Here is a 17,692-nt window from a genome sequence, read left to right as displayed (position 1 = left end):
CATAGCAGTCCAGTGTATAACATTATTTTATAAAGGTCCTCTATCAGAAGTAGAAGGCAAATTTGTTTTGCCAATCTAAATGCTGAATAAATAACTGTGTACCTACTATGTACTTAGTTCAGTGTGGCCTGGAACAATAATCTTCCTGTTACACGCACAATTTAATCTACTTGATAGTTTGCATGGCATTCCTGCAAAGCTTTTTTACGAGAGTGACCCTATTTGAATCTCCTGCAACTCTGGAGAATTGGAAGGTTAGGTACTAACTCCATTTTGTGAAGTAAGACTGTGGCAAACACTACCAGGTGCCTACCCACCACTCCTTCATTCCGCCATCCCATCTTCATTGCTGACAAAAGCCTGAGTGTGTTTGAGAGAGAAACTGCTCTGCCTCAGTCTAGGTTCTTGTTTCCACCAGCCCTGCTGCTGGGGGTAAGTGCTACAGTTCAGACTCATGACTCATAAAAAAGAAATCTGCTGGGGTTTCTGGGACATCTTTGTTTGCATGTTTGTTGGTTCTTGCTTGAAGGAACCGACACAGCTATCTCTGTCCTCCACTCTCCTTCCTGCCTTGCATGTGGATGTGAGGATGGGAGCTGCCATAGCCATTATGTGACCAGGAAGGAAAGGCCAAAAAACAAAAAACAAAAGAACCCAGAAATATTTGTTCAGCAGCTTACTTCTGGACTTTGTTGTGTAAAAATATAGACTGTTATGTGATTAAAAGGCTACAGCTGAATTGTGTTACGTACAGCCAAATGGATTCCTAGCTGAGACTGAGAACTAAATGTTTAAAAATTACATTTCCAAGGTCACAAAATCTATAAGGGGCACAGATAAGACAACTTAAGGCAATTACTCTTTACACTTTCCAAAAATAGTCAATAGTCAATAACACTTGTTCGTTCAATAGTCAATAACACTTTGCCCAGTGTTTACAAATGGCCAGTGTGTGGAGTTGACACAGATGAATAGGACACAATACTTCTACTTGATTCAAGCCAAGTCTCAAACATGTAAACAACTGTAGATAGTAGACACGTTATAGGAACAACTACGTAGACCAAACCAGGCCAAATCCAGTTTGTGACCTCTGATGTAGATGATACTTGGGCAAGACTTTGAATATAAAGAGATGTGCCAAATAGAAAGGAGAAAAGTGTCATTTAGGCTTAAAGTACAGAAGAAAGGGTGGAGCTAGAAATTATTTTGTATAGTTTCTGTGTACTTGAACTTGAGTTTCTCCTGAAAAGTGGAGTCTGAGACCATAGCTTGCATGCATGTAATTTATTCTGAGATGTAACCCAGGGAATAGGGGTAGAATCTGGGAAGAATGAAGCAAAGACAGGGAAAAAGCCAATACAAGGGTGAATTATCAAGTGAGACCCCACTTTGCTGGGACTCTCCGAGGATACACAGAATGATCTACCCCAGGGCTGGAAATGGGAATGCTAAACCTTAGCTCTTATCCTCCACAGGTCAAGGGTTGTCCCATGTTAACTATTGTGTACTTTCAAGTTTACACATGTGCTAATGTCAAGAAAGTTCTCAACAGCATCCTTGCCTTCCTTCCAGAAAAGTCCTGGGGTGGAAAGCAAGAAATAAGAGGAATAGCTGAAATGCAATACTGTGAAGTTACACCTATAGGAAGCTGGTCTCTGCAGCTGAAATAAAAGGTTCACCAACAGCATCTGAGGCCTGGCACAAAATGGAGTTTGATACTCCGTGATATGGTTATAGTGGAAGAGACAATGTTTGGAGAAGAAAGAGAAAGGTAGACAGGGATTTGGTAAGAATAGGCCTTAAATTCTTTTAATGTTTTATTTTCAAGTAATCTCTACACCCAACGGGGATTAAATTCACAACCCTGAGAGGAAGAGTCACATGCTCTACCAACAGAACCAGCCAGGCATCCCAAAGCCTTGAATTCTTATAGGAGGTTCTTAATACTGGAGTTCTTCATCCTCCTTAGGGTACACCACTAAATCGTATGCGGAGGATTGTTTATGTGAATGTGGGTATGCATTTTTTCTTAGCGGGAGGTCTTAGAGTTTCTGAGGGCTCAGTTATCCAGAATAGGTTAGAAACTCCTGCACTGAGTAATAACCAGAGTAGAGATAAGAAAGTATTAGGTTGGAGTTCACATTTCAATTTTTTCTAATTGGTAATGTTTCATGCTTCTTGAAGGTATAGTTTAGAAGGCTAATGTCAAAGATGTGCTTAGCCTCTCTGGTTAGCACTCTGAGATGGATCTCTGAAACACGCAGGGGTCTCTAAATGGAAAACTGTGGTGTGATCATATTGTTGCTCTTAAACATCACTGCTAAGTGCTGATCATTTGCAGACTTCTATATATCATCTCATTTTATTTTTACATGATTTCTGTAATAGTTAATGATAGCATTAGTGCTAGTTTCTGCCTAACTGAACTCTTAATGCTCTTGTTACTGAAATGTCTTAATATTTTCCTTTTTCTAGGGAAAAATATATCCATGCCCCAAACTTATGGCTGAAATTGAGGTGCTAGATGGTTGTCTAGAGGAGATATTACATTCTTTCCAAGCCAAGAATTACAAGGTGTACTGTTAGATGCACCAATGAGCTATATATAAGTGCACGGATGAGCTTAGAAGTCAAGTTGGAAATAGCCAAAGTTACCTGAGTTTCCCTGGGGAAGAACTCCAAGCATCTCCCAATAGGTACAACACAGACAGGCTTCACCCTTATTGAAGCCTCTCTCTCTTCCTCAGCTGAGTGCATTTTCTTTTTCAGTTGCAAATTAGCTTGCATTAGTAGGACAATGTTGTTCAAACACCACAGATGTTAAAACTCTAGAATTACACTGAGGGCCACAAGATGTTTACCCAAGGGAGGACAGAAGCAGAAGAACAGGGGAACTGAGATTAGCTGAGGGACAATGAGTCACAGCATCCTTCCCACCCTCCCTCTCTGGGCATTCACTAACTGAGAAGGGCAAGAGTAGATATTCAAATTATTTATGTTGTTGTCATCACTCTTTGCTGAGCTACTTGAATTTACATAAGTTAAGTGGAAGTCTGAGTGACTCCTTAGATTTAGAAAGAGTATTAACAGCTAACACTTACTAAACAAGCAAGGCACATTACACATTTTAATGAATTTAAGCCACTCTAAGGGGGAAGTGCTATTATTATCATCATTCTACAGATGGGGAGGGTGAGGTGCAGAAAGGTAAGGTAACTTGCCTGTGCAGATGCATACCTAGTAAATGGAAAGTGGGTACTACTGTGCCAGACAGACTGGTTGTAGAATCTGTGTCCTTGACCAGACCCTGGTGTGTATGAATGTTGGGGGAGGGGCAGTAGAAAGAGAGGACTCCATTTTTCTTACCATAAAGTTTTTGAATAGGTTGGGAATAACTACTTTAATACAATTTGACTGCACAGATGAGGAAACCTAGACAAAATGAGGTGCCTGGTACAACCATTGTGGGATTAAAAGGCATGGTAAATGTGTGGTGGCTCAAAAGATATCCACATCCTAGTCCCCAAAATCTATGAATGTTGCCTCGTGTCGTAAGATGGGATTTGCGATGTCATTATATTTAAAAATCTTGAAAGGGGGCTATTACCCTGGACTATCCATATGGGCTCTAAGTGTTATCATGAGGGTCCTTATGAGAGGGAGGCAAGAAGGTCAAAGGAATAAGAGAAGTAGGAGATGAGATCATGGAAGCAAGAAGGTGGAGTGATGTGAGTTAAGGAAGGCAGGAAACCTCCAGGAGATTGAAAATGCAAGGAAACCGATTCTTCCTTAGAGCCTCCAGAAAGAACCAGTCCTTGACTTAGCCCTGTGGAGCAAATTTTGTACTTTTGATCTCTAGAACTTTAAGAGACACATTTGTGTTGTTTCAAGCCACTAAATTGTTGGTAACTTATTACAGCAGCCATAGGCAACTTAATAGAGGGTTTCTTGCTGTTATTATGTTTTGGTTAAACAGTTTGCTTGACCTCTGTTACATCACATTCATATTCTGAGTTACATTAACTTGAGAAGAATAAAACTTTCTTTCTTTTAAAAGATACGCTACAGTTCTTTCACTAATTCAAGTTTACCTTCCCCCTGATTCTTCCTGGTAACTGATATTTTAGTGTTCTTCCCTATGACTCTTCGACTATACAGTTCAATAAGAGGATACACAAATCGCCTGGGTTGATTCCCCGGATGTGACATTTCTTTCATTAGCTAACCAAGCCTAAGGCCTATTTAAAGCTATTTGTATGGAATTTAAGAGAACCTGATTAGAAACCAAAATGTGTTTATTCATATTCATGGTTCATTCATTGATGCACTAATTAAGCTAATGTTTTATTAAGCATCCACCAAATGTCATAAAGTCAAGCAAAAAGACTTAGGGGACCAAATAATAATACAAGTGATACCTGATCCCAGAGGCTTCTCAGCCATGAGACAGACGTGGTCTCTTCAGTTTCATGAGGCTACTGATATATTTTTAAAAATGAAGATATGACAAGCATCTTTTCCATGTTAAATATTTATATGCAACAAACAAATGCTTTTTATACACATAAAACAATGTGACATAATTATGCCCTGCATGTAATAATGATGAGATTTATACACTATACTATCTCAAAGTGCTCTGCAAAGCAATGTGGTACAGTAATGGACCTAAGTTTCAAGTTATATAATGAATGCCAGCTGGTTCTAATCCTGTCACTGTGTCCCTGACTCTTTGTATATGCTTGTTTGCAGACAAGGTCAGTTTCTAAATTTGCTGCCCTTTGTGAATGTGATGCCTGGGACAAATATTCCTGCATAACCCCAGTTATTTACTATTAAATTAGAATAAATTGCACATAGTCACCAGTCATATAGTTAAGTGTATGCAGATACAATTCAAAGTTTCTATTCATATCTATAAACTAGTCAAAACCACAGATTCCATCAACTTTGAGGGGAAATATACATGTATCTTTCTAGGTCCTCCATTCCAAAACATTCCTGGAGGACATTTGCTGGTGGATCTTCCAGCATTGCCAAAGACTTAAGACCAAACAAGTTTTAGGGAAGGTTCTGCCTGTGGAAAGCTCTGGCCCTGAGATTCCCCAAGCCTCAAGAGACTGGGTCTGGAGGGTTTGGGTCTGCCCAAATCCCTTCCTTGAAAAGAATATTATAAATATTATAAGCTGATAAATGTTTGGCTTACAGTTTTGATATCTGAGTCCAAATACTGATGACAAGGAGAAAAATACAATTAAAAGACATTTTAAATTCTTAGTTTGCCATAAATTTAAAAGTTAGTGAGCTCTTTGTTTCACATAAACTATTTTTAGATTCAGTTGGCAGGCCATATGGATGTATTTCTAGTTCTTTATTTCTAGTACGGTTTTATTAAAAAACACAGATTAACGCTAGAGCTTTCAAATTAGTTCAGATTTCAGTGCTAGCCATTTAGATGCTCCCAAGATGCTTTCAACACTCTCATTTGCCCATATGGAGAGAAAAATCTTTTTCTCTCCCAGTAGCACCTTGGAACCACACCTGCCTGTTTAAAATCAGGCATACAAAAGAGGAAATGCTGATAGATTTGGTGCTGTCTAGACAAGTATACTGATGTGCCATGTTGGGCTGGTGGTTGCCATGGTAATAAGCAAATAAGCTCTTACACTCTGCTAAATAGTGGGTTGTGGATGCCTCCTTTACAATAGGCAATTTTCCCTCCCTTGAAATGGGGATTGCCAAAAACAATCCGCCTAACTCTGAGACATGGAATCATGACATCCAACAATGTTTTAGGTTATAAGATGAATGCTGCACTCTAATGTTCCTTGTCAAAGTAATCCATTTTCTTTGCCATTTGTCAGCATATTAACAAGTTCCTCATTATGTAGCAGAGGGGACTGAGTCTAAGAAATTGTAAGTGGGCAGGAAATTCAAAGTGTTTTCACTTGCTTCTCTAAATAACAGCTTTGGAGTCTTTCACTCATTAGAGTTGTGCCTTTCTTTCATTCAGTCAATACTTGTAAATTTCCTACTCTGTACCAGGCCTTGCACTAGCCGCTGGGTGTACTAATTTGGATAAGGGGCTACCTTTTTCCTCAGGTTGCTGATGGTTTAGTGGGTAACACAGAGAAACCAAGCATTCCAAGGCAGATTTGAATAAGTGGGACATGTAACATGGAGGATGCTTCTGGAACACACAGATATGGCACAGAACTCTGTCCTGGAAAGTCAAGGAAAGCACCCTGGTGCATAATATTTAGTCTGAAGGAAGGTAGGAGGATTCCAAACAAAATGGAGAAAAGCATACCAAGAAGAGGAAACAGGAGCTTCACACCCCAGGGGACAGGATATTAACACTGCATTCCACTCAACACTAGAAATTGAGGGAGAAATGTGGGTTGTAATAGGCTGTGTGAGGGAGGGGAGTCGGGAGAGGTGAATCTTCACAGGTAGGTGAGGTTCTAATCATGAGAGCCTAGCTATGTTCAGAGTTTTGGACTTTATCCTGAAAGTACTGAGGAGTCAATGAAGTGTTCAAGCAGAGGAGTGACACTTTAGAAAAGTATTTCTAATTGCAGCACGGACAATGGGTTGGAAAGACAGTAAGGCTGGAGGCAAGAAGAAAAATTAAATAGGCTTTTGTAGTAGCCAACAGCTCGTCAAATTTAAGGGTCTCTTCTGAATTATTATCCTTTCTATTCATGGTGAAGACTGTTAAGTGGCCCCCTAGTATCTATGCTTCCCCTTTTATACAGTAAATAGTTAAAATTCAATAGGACACATGGCTGCCCAGCTGAAGATTTAAATTTCCCAGATGCCCTTGTAGCCAGGTGTGGCCATGGAATCTAAATTGATTTATGTAGCTTCCAAGGCAGGCCTTTCCCATTCCCCTTTTCTTCCTTCCTGCAGGCTTGAATACAGATGTGACAGCAGGAACTGCAGGAACTCACTGAGACTATGAGAAGGAAGCCTAGTGGAGTCTGACAGTCTGACAGTCCCAGATCAGGGTGCCAGCACGGTCGGGTTCTGGTGAGAGCCCTTTTCATGTTGCAGACTCTTGTCTTCTTGTTGTAACCTCACATGGTGGAAAGGGGGCAAAAGAGCTATCTGGGGTCCCCTTAACAAGGGCTCTAATCCTGAATTATCTATTACCTAATCACTCCCCAAAGGCCCCACCTCCTAATACCATCACATGAGGGGTTAGGATTTCAACTTATCAATATTGGGGTGGGAGGGGGGCAGACACAAACATTCAGTCTACCTCACCCAGTGTTAGGAGGCAGAGCAATTAAACAAAATGAGCCTGGGACTCTGATGATTGTGGAATCACCAGACCTGCCCTGAAACATTTCATGGTGCCATTTAGAATTCTCTGTTATAGAATCTCAGCTAGTATCCTAATAACACTGTCTTAATGTCATCCGACAGTTTGGGGAGCTAGTCATTTTTCCTATAAACTGTTTACTGCCTCGTCTTCATGGCAGATCCTTATCTATTTATCTAATCTGTCTATCATCTCTGTTCTTCCACTTCTCTGACTACTGTCCATGTAGTCGCTTTCTTGGATTCTCTTTGTCTTTCTACCTCCTATTGTATGTAGGATTTAAGGTTCTGTTCTACACTTCTCCACCGGGGGACTCATGATTTTATTCAGTGCAAAAGACTTCCAATTTTGTATTTTAGCCTGATCTTTGGCTACACTAATATTTTCAGAAGCCTGCAGCACATTTCCATTTATGTCTGCAGATACCATTTGCAAATCAACATGTCCCCTCACCCACATGGTTCTGTTTCCCAGGCCAGTCATTTCTTCCCAAGGCAGTGTCACTTTTTCCCCTATTCTGTCAGCCCTCAAGTCTTATGACTCACTTGAACTGCTTCTCCTCTCCTTCATCTCTCATCTCTAACCTGTCCCTAAACTTTTTTGCTTTGATTTGTCTCAAAAAATTTTGTATTTGGTCTTGTCACCATTGTTGCCACTATTTAATTGGGTCTTTATGGCCAGGCCTCCAACTTCCATTCTCATCCTTTACTATCCTGTCCTGAATAGGTAACACTTGAACAATTTCTTAAATTACTGTTTTTCCCTTTCCTTCCTCAAGAAAGGAGGATAGAGGGTGTCTAGGTTTTATCACCCTGGTCCCAAACCTGTGTCCTGAGAAAGAGCATAATGCAATAAAATGAACGAGAGCTTTAAGTGTCTAAGAGAATAGGGAGTGAATTACTAATCTATTGATCACTGGGTGTGTGACCTTGAGAAAATTTATTTGCCACTCGAAGCTTAAATAGTCACATGTATAAAATAGAGATGGTAAGAATCCATATCTGAAGATTATTGAGACTCAAATGGGTAAGTGATCCTTATTTTGATGTTGTCACCAGCAAGACCCTAAGAGCTGGCCTTTACTGCTCACCTGCTTGTACTTACTAACTTCTGTCATACACTTCCCCTAAGATCTTCTTTCTAACTTCCCTCTTAACTCAGGCAAATGAAACCCAAAACTATCCCCCAGGCGATGGAGACTGACTGCCCTGACAAAAATCTCCCTGGGCCCAGACCACCCAGGCCAGGCTAAACCTGACTCAAGTCTGCACAGATGGACCACAGAGTGACCAATGAATGGCCTATAATTACCTTTACCTTATTATATTACTCAAATCTCTGCCCAAGGAGGATCTCAGTTTCATTTATGTAACATACAATGTATGTGTAGACATGTTTCACTTAAGGTACACGTGAGATCTCCTGCCCACCTCTACATGGGATGCTTGAGCTTTCCTATCTAGATACTCATCCTAACCTTAAACAAAAGGAATCCATTCACCCTCTCTGGGGGAGTCACGGCTTTGGAAGCCATTCACTGTGATCTCCTTTTTTGCTGCAAATAAAAGTTTTCTTTGTGTGACAACTCAACCTGGTGCGGTTTCTGACTCACCAGGGAGCAAACTCACATTGGTTTGGTTACAGTGTCTGGCACATGAAAGTTGCCATTAAATGTCATTTCCCTTTGGAGCCACTATAGTCTAGTGCTACTCTATCCATCACATCTAAAATCCACTTTTTTTCTGCCTCATTTAGTCTGGCTGTGCTCAGTCCCATCTCTTTGCCTCTGTTCTACCCATAAGAGATGTATTTTCCTTATTTTAATTCCACAAATATTTATGGATAATTTTTATGTACCAGGCATTGTTTCAGCCACTTCCTTAAATCCTACTCATCCTTTTTGTTGTAGTCAAGTTCCATGAAGCCTCTGCAGATACACTGGTGACCCCAACAGAATGTTCTTCTCTCTGAACTGCTATTGTCCTAACTCTACTGCACCTGGTTGTTCTCTAGTTGTTTTCTGGCCATTTCCTCGCATAGTCTATAAGCTAGTAGAGTGTTGGAGAATTTATTAATTAAACCCCTTCCCATTTCCAGCTTGGTATCTCTTCCCTAATAGGAATCAATGACAAATACTGTTGCCTAAAAAATTAATTTTACTCTAATGTCTATGGCTTATAAAGGAAATCTCTTTAATTACTCAGCTCTAACTTAAAAAAAAAAAAAAAGTTACAGCCATACTAGCAGGTTATACAAGTCATTATTACCTGGCTACATAAGTATGTCAGAGACTTTAGAACAATCTTTTTAGCCTTTTCCCCCCAAACTGAATATTTGTGATAAAGACTTAATGTCCTGCAAAACATGAATCCTTTTCCTAAAGATTTCTTCCTCTGGAGAAGTCAGGCAATCTGCTAATGAGCTTTCAGTCAGGAGACAAGAGCTCTAGAGATACCCTGGGGGATGGGCTGTCAACAGATTTTTTTCTCCAAGTGGTGGGTGGAAGGTGAGAGAGAGAGAATTGAGGCAATGTTGTATAATTTCTCCACCTTCACATGTATAATCTCTTTTTCTGTATCTTTTGCTGCCATGCCAAAGCCCCGTAGGGCACCTTATCATAATGTTATGCGACTGACCTATAGCTTCCTCAGGCTTTCTGCTACCCTCAGGCTTTCTTCACAACGTTCTGACCTGGGGGGGCAGTTGTGAATATTGGCATGAACTCAAAGGCTAGAGATGTGTAGCATCTTAGAGTTTGTCAGACCTACTGTCACCCTGGCTTGTCATCACCTCTCTTGGGAATTTGAATTTACTTCAATTGAAACAAAAAGATATTTATGAAGTACCTATTATGAGCAAATCATGCTCTGGAAAAGTATAAAGTCAGGAGTCCTGGGTTCTGGTTCTATCCTACCACTCCCTCTGGGACCTTGAGAAAACCCTTTCCATTTGGGGGGCCATATTTACTTTACTAGTAAATTAGGAGATCCTTCTTTAAAATACTATGTTCTGTGATGCAGTAAGTGTCATTGTTTTTGTGGTGTGCAAATAGGACATTAAGACATTATAGCCAGGCATCAAGAACATGTGCTCTGGACTCAGATCACCAAGGTTCAAATACTGGCTCCACTTTTTTAGTCATTGTGTGCCCCTGAGCAACTCACTAAACTTCTCTGTGCCTAGATCCCTCATTGTAGACATAATAGAGTGCCTCCCCTCAGAGGTCTGTAGTAAAAACTGAAGGACAAATAAAGAACTTGATACAAAGGGGCATGAAGAAGCTGCCTGGGGGTGACGGGAGCATTCTTTATCTTGTTTGTGGTGGTGGCTATACTACTGCACACATTTATTAAAATTCATAGAACTACACCCAAAAAGGTGAATTTACCTTAAAAGACCCCAACTTATAAATAAAGGCCTGCTGTATTATTCCAACTATAGAATATTCTGGAAAAGGTAAAGCTATAGAGATAGTACAAAAATCAGTTGTTGTCAGGGATTTGGGGATGGGGAGGCAGGGATGGATAGGTGGAGCATAAGGGATTTTTAGGATAGTGAAACTATGCTGTACGATACTGTGACAGTAGACACAGGTCATTATACGGTTCTCAAAACCCGCAGAAAGTACAACACAAACAGTCAACCCTAATGTAAGCTGTAGACTTTAGGTAATAATAATGGGTCAGGTTGGGTTCATTGATGATAACAAATGTACCACATGAATCCAAGATGTTAACGATACGGACATGTGTGAAATCCCCTTAGTTTCCACTCAAACTTTCTGTAAACCTGAAACTATCCTAAAAAATAAAATCTATTAACTTGTTTTTAAAAAGGTCTTTCACGGAAACAAGCACTAAGTTAGTTACTATTACTATTCCTTCCTTTGAAAACAACAACAAAGGATTTCTTTCTTAAAACCATGCCAAGGCACCTGGGCCTGGGCTACCCCTTGCAGGGGGAACGGAGCACATAGATGGGCAACAAAGAGCAGCCCCTCCCAATGCAAACTTTGTAAATACTGATTTTTTTAAAGGTGAATATAAACTCATCAATATCTCCTCTCTGAGCGTCTAAGGCCTGAACTGCACGGAAGCTGCTCTTTTCTCCTGAGCTGCTCATGTTCTCCATGATTCAGCCACAGATGCTCTTTCTCATTTCGTGATTGTGTCTGCTATTTTACCAAGGCACTGAAGACATGGAACAGCCAATTAAATATCATCACATTTTCAGTGCCCTTGGGAAAGCCATACAGGAAACAGACTGTGTTTATATCTCACACCTCTGGGGAGGCTGCATAAGCTGAAAGCAATGTAGGATTTTTCCTTCTCTTTATTCTCAAAGAAGAATTAAAAACAAAAATCCAAGCCACACAGCCACCCAAAACAAACAAAAAAATAGTTTCAAATATAGAAACACTCTCCATGATGAATATGCATGTGGAAAAATTGTCCTAAAGTCTGTGAAAAATCTTACCGAAGCCTGTTTCATCTGAGGGGCTCAGCAGCTTTTGTTGCTCTGGGCTATTGGAGCACATACACCAAGTTCACCCCAGCATGAGCATGGGACCAACCCCGCTTGCGCTCTGCTGGGCAGTCCCTTGCACGGTCACCTGCCAACGGAACCCCGGTTGATGAGCTCACAGTGAGAAGTCTACGTGCTCCCTAGTCAGAGCCTTGTATCTCAGGCTGTGATAAGGACTCTCTGGGGACCATATACACACTACATAACCTCCATGAGCTTCACGTGCTTCACTGGTAAGGCATGCGGATTAGACTAGAAAATCTCTAGGGTGCCTTCCAGCCCCATCATCCTTTGATTCCTAATTCCTACTGGGGGTTTCTCCCAATCTGGAATACTACATTAAAATGTTTATAATCATTAATTATAATGATTATATAATTATTATATATAATTATATAATGATTAATAATCTATCTATCCATCTATCAATTTCTATTTTTAATTTTATAAGACATGAAAATGGAAAAAAAAAGCAAAAAAAAAGCAAAAACAAACAAAAAAAACAAAAACAAAAAAAAACAACACCTCACTTGACATGTAAGGCCAGAATCCTTTTTATTACCATCTCCATTACCTTCCTTTCCACCCCTTCCCAGAAATAACCACTGTTATTACTCTGCTTGCAGTCTTCCAGAACTTTTCACACCCCTATAGATGCATAGAAAAATAGGCAGGATTGTTTTTGGGTGTTTTACATAAATCATACCACTTTGTTTCATTCCGCAATTTGCTTTATCACTCAATAACAGGTCTTAAAGATCTCTCCATAATATGCCTCATTCTTTTTTAATAGCTAGGTGTCATTCCACAATATGAGGACTGCTGCTTATTCATCCATCCCCTTACTGGTAGGTATATAGGTCACTGCATTTTTTCACTAATACAAAAAATGGTACAACCAATGCCTGCTGGTACATGAGTGAGTGCATTTCTCTAAGCTGGATATTAATAAATGGAATTGCTGAATTCATTAATTACTGCTTATTTTAATATGTACAACTAAATTGTTTCAGAAAGTGTCTGTACCAAATAACACACCCATAGGGGATCCATTTTCATGGTGCCATATGGAATTATGGCTAAAAGCACAGGATCTGAAGACAGACTGCATGCATTCACCCTTGTACCACCACTAATAGCTCAGGACCTTGGTCAAGGTAATTTCTCTGTAGCTCAGTTTCCATGTATGTGAAATAGGAACAAAGCATTATCTTCATGACCAGTGGTTTTGAGGATTATTAGCACAGTTGCTGGCACATAGTAACTACTCCATGCTAGCTTTAATCATCATCACTTAAAAAAAAATTTTTTTACATTTATTTATTTTTGAGAGACAGAGAGAGACAGAGCATGAGCAGGGGAGGGGCAGAGAGAGAGGGAGACACGGAATCAGAAGCAGGCTCCAGGCTCCAAGCTGTCAGCACAGAGCCCAACGCAGGGCTTGAACCCACAAACCGTGAGATCATGACCCGAGCCAAAGTCGGATGCTCAACTGACTGAGCCACCCAGGTACCCCCATCATCATTTTTACTAAAGCTTTGGTTTGAGATGCTTCAAGCTTCTTTACCGAATGGGTAGGCCTTCCCACCTCCCAAATCACTCCATGAGTCAGGATTTTTCCAGACCCAGAGGTTAAATGCCTGCTGGGCTCATTTAACTCACACTTCTGATTCCTTCTCTGAAGTGAAGCCAGCAGGGCCCTGACTGACAGGCCGCCAGTGCCTGTTTGTACAACAGTTTTTGCTAATGTCAATAGCTAAATGCAAACTGCAACATCTAAGAACCTTCAGGGGATTTGAGGACATTCTTGGAGGAGGCTGATTTCATTAATATTACAGAAGCAGAACACCTTGGACACAGGCCACCCTGACCCCACATGCAAGGCCATCCCTGGGGTATGAATGAGGACAAATTGTACAGGACCACTCCTCCCCAGTGGTGCTTTTATGCAGGTAAAACCAGGCTATAATGAATGCCAAAGGCAGCTTGGAGGGGAAAAGAAAGGTGAAAGAAAACTATTTGCAACTGTAAAGATGTTTGTAAATAGATGTTTGTTTCCTCTACCCTATGTTTTGAAACAGACCTGAATGACAACAGATTATAGATGAGCCAGCTTTGGTTAATTTGCTGAACACCAGCCGGAGAGGTCCCTCTCAGTCTGTGTGTCTGTCTGTCTGTCTGTCTGTCTCTCTCTCTGGTTGTATGCTAGTCCTCTTACCGTGGAGGGAGGAGGAAGCAAGGTAGAGGATCTGGGGTGTTTCTACTTAGGGTCCTGTCTGCCCTCATAGACAATGCCTCCAGAGATCTAGCTGTGCTGTCCCTGTTTTCAAGTGAATATAAAATATGAACATAGTTTTTTTTTTTTTTTTACCTATCTTTACAGAAAAATATACTGACGTCCAAAGAGTTAAGTTCACACAGAGAGTGTCAAAGCCACAATAAGACCTAAGTGTCTTGTTTTGCAGCCCAATGCCCTTTCCATACATAAAAGACAACTAAAAGCAAATCCACAACCTTATATTGAGGCTCCTAAGGCATGAATTCATTCTTGGACAGTTGCCTTGAACTTTGGTCTTTCATAAAAAGTACTGTGAAGCAGTATGGTGGGTGATTAAGAACAAAAATTGGGACTATCGCCAACTTCACTCAATCCCAGAGCCCACACTCTTAACTGCTTTCCACACTGCCTTTACTAACAGGAACACAGTACACCCTTAGCTCAACTATCTGATGACCTGTCAGTGCCTACTGGTACCCAAAGAATCACCATGTTGATTGTCAAGGCATCTAAATTTGCCTATTTTATGGCATCAAAATGACAAAAATGAAATGGATTGAAAGATTTTGTCCAGAGTTATCAAAAGAACATTTAAACTTAAGTCTTTATCTTCTTTTCAGCTTCCTTGCGACAAAAAAGGAGATGATAAGTATAGGCATTGTTTGATTGATTGACTGTACTTTCAATATACAGCTGTTGTCAACTGTGTGGTACATTGTGTTTGTAAGTTTGATACCAACTTCTAGATTTCTTAATTTTAAGTTCTTTTGTTTCTGTATGTTTCAATTTAATCTCTTCCTAATTTTTCTATTTATAGAAACATGCTAGTTAAATATTGCTGCATGTTGATAAAACACAGATGTAATAGGAAATTTCCACAGAATTCAAAGAGCATGTGCTGGATTTCCAAATGGAAGCTGGCCTGCACATTTTCTTGGAAAGCAGGGTTGGGAGTGCCAAGAGTAAGCATGGAAGTCCTTAGATGAAAGTGACTGCTTGTCACCCCTACACTGTGGGACATAGAGGTCACTACATCAGACGTTTACCTGGGGAGGAACTAGACCAGGCACTGGGGCCACTGAGTGCAAAGCTGTGTGGTACTGGCTTCACTAAAAGCATAAGGAACACTCATTACAGACTAGAGAATCAAATCTCAGTTGCTAACACAATGGATAGTTGTTCAGTGCAGATTACAGTTCTCCTTCTCTGAACTTTGACCTTAAAATCAGTATCACATAACTTAGCATTTAGTGAAAAATTGAGCATATACTCAATACTCCCTGAATCAAACTCTAGTAGCTTCATATGATTTGGTTTTACCAACCAAATAAGCCTTAAGCCTCTTGAGTGTGTGGATCACATGTTATTCTATCCTTAGCCAGGTGTTAGGGGGCTGGGTGTAGGGCAGGCAAGCAATAAAAATATCTGATTACTGGGGCACCTGGGTGGCTCAGTCAGTTAAGTGTCTGACTTCAGCTCAGGTCACGATCTCATGGTTTGTGAGTTCGAACCCTGGGTCGGGCTCTGTGCTGACAGCTCAAGAGCCTGGAGCCTATTTGATTCTGTGCCTCCCTCTCTCTCTATCCCTCCCCGACTAGTGCTCGGTCTCTCAAAAATAAATGAATGTAAAAAAAAATCTGTTTACTAAATTGTCTTTCTTGGGACAAAAGGAATTCCTTGAGCTGGTTTCTGTTCACTACACTCTGAAATATAAACTCCATGAGTAGATGCATTTTTGGCTGTCTTGTTCATCACTAGATCCCCAGTTACTAGAAAAGTGAATAGAACATAGTAAGAACTCAATAAAATTGTGTTGAATGGAAAAATAAATGAATGCATGTGTGGTTTTTCATTGCCCCCTGGATGGCAGCAGAGACGAAATGGTAGCACAGAAAAGCAACAGGAAATGGCCACAGCCATTGCCCCAAGTAGCAGCCCTTCCAATGTCGAGCCTGACATCAACTGAAAAGTACATTAAAAATGACCCTTGTGACCCTCTACTATTTGAATCTACTTTAGAACATTTTAAAACACTCCTTTCAGGCTGCAACACCTAAAAATGAGAAAATGACTTAGAGCAATGGCTCTCAAGAGAGGTCCTTGGAAACAGCATTAGCAGCACCGAAAACTTGTTAAAAATTACATTTTCAAGCATTACATCAGAACTACTGAATCATAAATTTTGGAGGTAGGCCAGCAATAATAATAATTTATTATTATTATTATTATTATTATTATTATTATTATTTTGGAAAGAGAGAAAAACCAGGGAGAGGCAGAGGGAGGAAGGTCAGGAGGGAGGGAGAGAGAGAGAAACAGAGAGAAAGAGAGAGAGAGAATCTTAAGCAGGCTCCATGATCAGCATGGAGCCCAACACAGGGCTTGATCCCACAACCCTGGGATCATGACATGAGCTGAAATCAAGAGTCAGATGTTCAAATGACTGAGCCACTCAGCACTCCAGCAATCTGTGTTTTAATAGGTTCTACAGGTGAGTCCAATCATGCTAAAGTTTGAGAATTACTGACCTAGAAGTCCATGGTCCTTGTTTATGTAGCCCCCACTCCCAACCCCATCCCCGGACCCTCCACCAGTCTCCACAAAGTGAGGTTCCTCTCAATTTTATTCCTTTTTATGTCTATCTACATGATCTGGATTTTCTGCAACCTAGGTCTTTCCAACCAAGTCCAGGTTGCCTGGTCTAGTCTCATTCTCTATGTCCCAAGAGCATCTGGTCTAGCTTTTGTCTGTGAGGAACAGGGTAACACTCATAAAGGGACTCTAGAAAAAAAGCTTTAGCAAAGTTTCTAAGAATTTGGGAGCTAGTAGGGACTTTGGGAATCTTAAGTTCTGAATCATTTGTTTTGCACATGAGGAAAATGAATCTCAAAGACACTAAATAATTTAGCCAAGACCAAAGACAGTTAAAAGATTAGAATTCAATCTGGTCATGTAGATTAGCCTTCCCCACCATTACTGCAAAATGCTCCACATACCCTTATATTTACACTTATGATGTGTATTTCTAGAGCATCCAACACCAACAAGAGTACACAGAAGAACGTTTTTTTGTCATAATGTTTCTCACAAAAAAACTCCATCTTCATTCCCATTTCCCACCAAGAAACCTTCAACAAAGTAAAAGGCCACATATGGATGACCAGCCAAAGGACTGGTCTTGAAAAATAAATGACCAACTTTGGACAAAATATCCTAAACATCTGCAGCTCTGGGGGTCAATTCTGCTGCCTACATGCTTCTGACAACATAGCTGACAGAGAATGTGAATTCTTGGGGCTGAAAGTAGTTAAAGAGGTCATTTTGAATGCTTCAAATTATAGCATACTAAGCATCTCCCTTATCTCTCACCCACAAAAAAGCCCTTATCTGAGAAAGAGTCATTTTGAGCAAAGATTTTAGTCTTTAGCTGTTAGAGACTAAAAAAGGGACTCCACAGTACTAGGTAGACACTAGTTCTGGCTAGCCAAAGAAAATCTCAGGCACAATTGAAATGTTGCAGCTTAAGATCTATCCACAGAAAGGGAAATGCTAACAAGTTT

This window comes from Herpailurus yagouaroundi, unplaced genomic scaffold (genome assembly GCF_014898765.1).
Source record: "Herpailurus yagouaroundi ecotype Mexico unplaced genomic scaffold, PumYag 29, whole genome shotgun sequence".
Classification (NCBI taxonomy): domain Eukaryota; kingdom Metazoa; phylum Chordata; class Mammalia; order Carnivora; family Felidae; genus Herpailurus; species Herpailurus yagouaroundi.
This window is presented reverse-complemented; position numbering follows the sequence as displayed.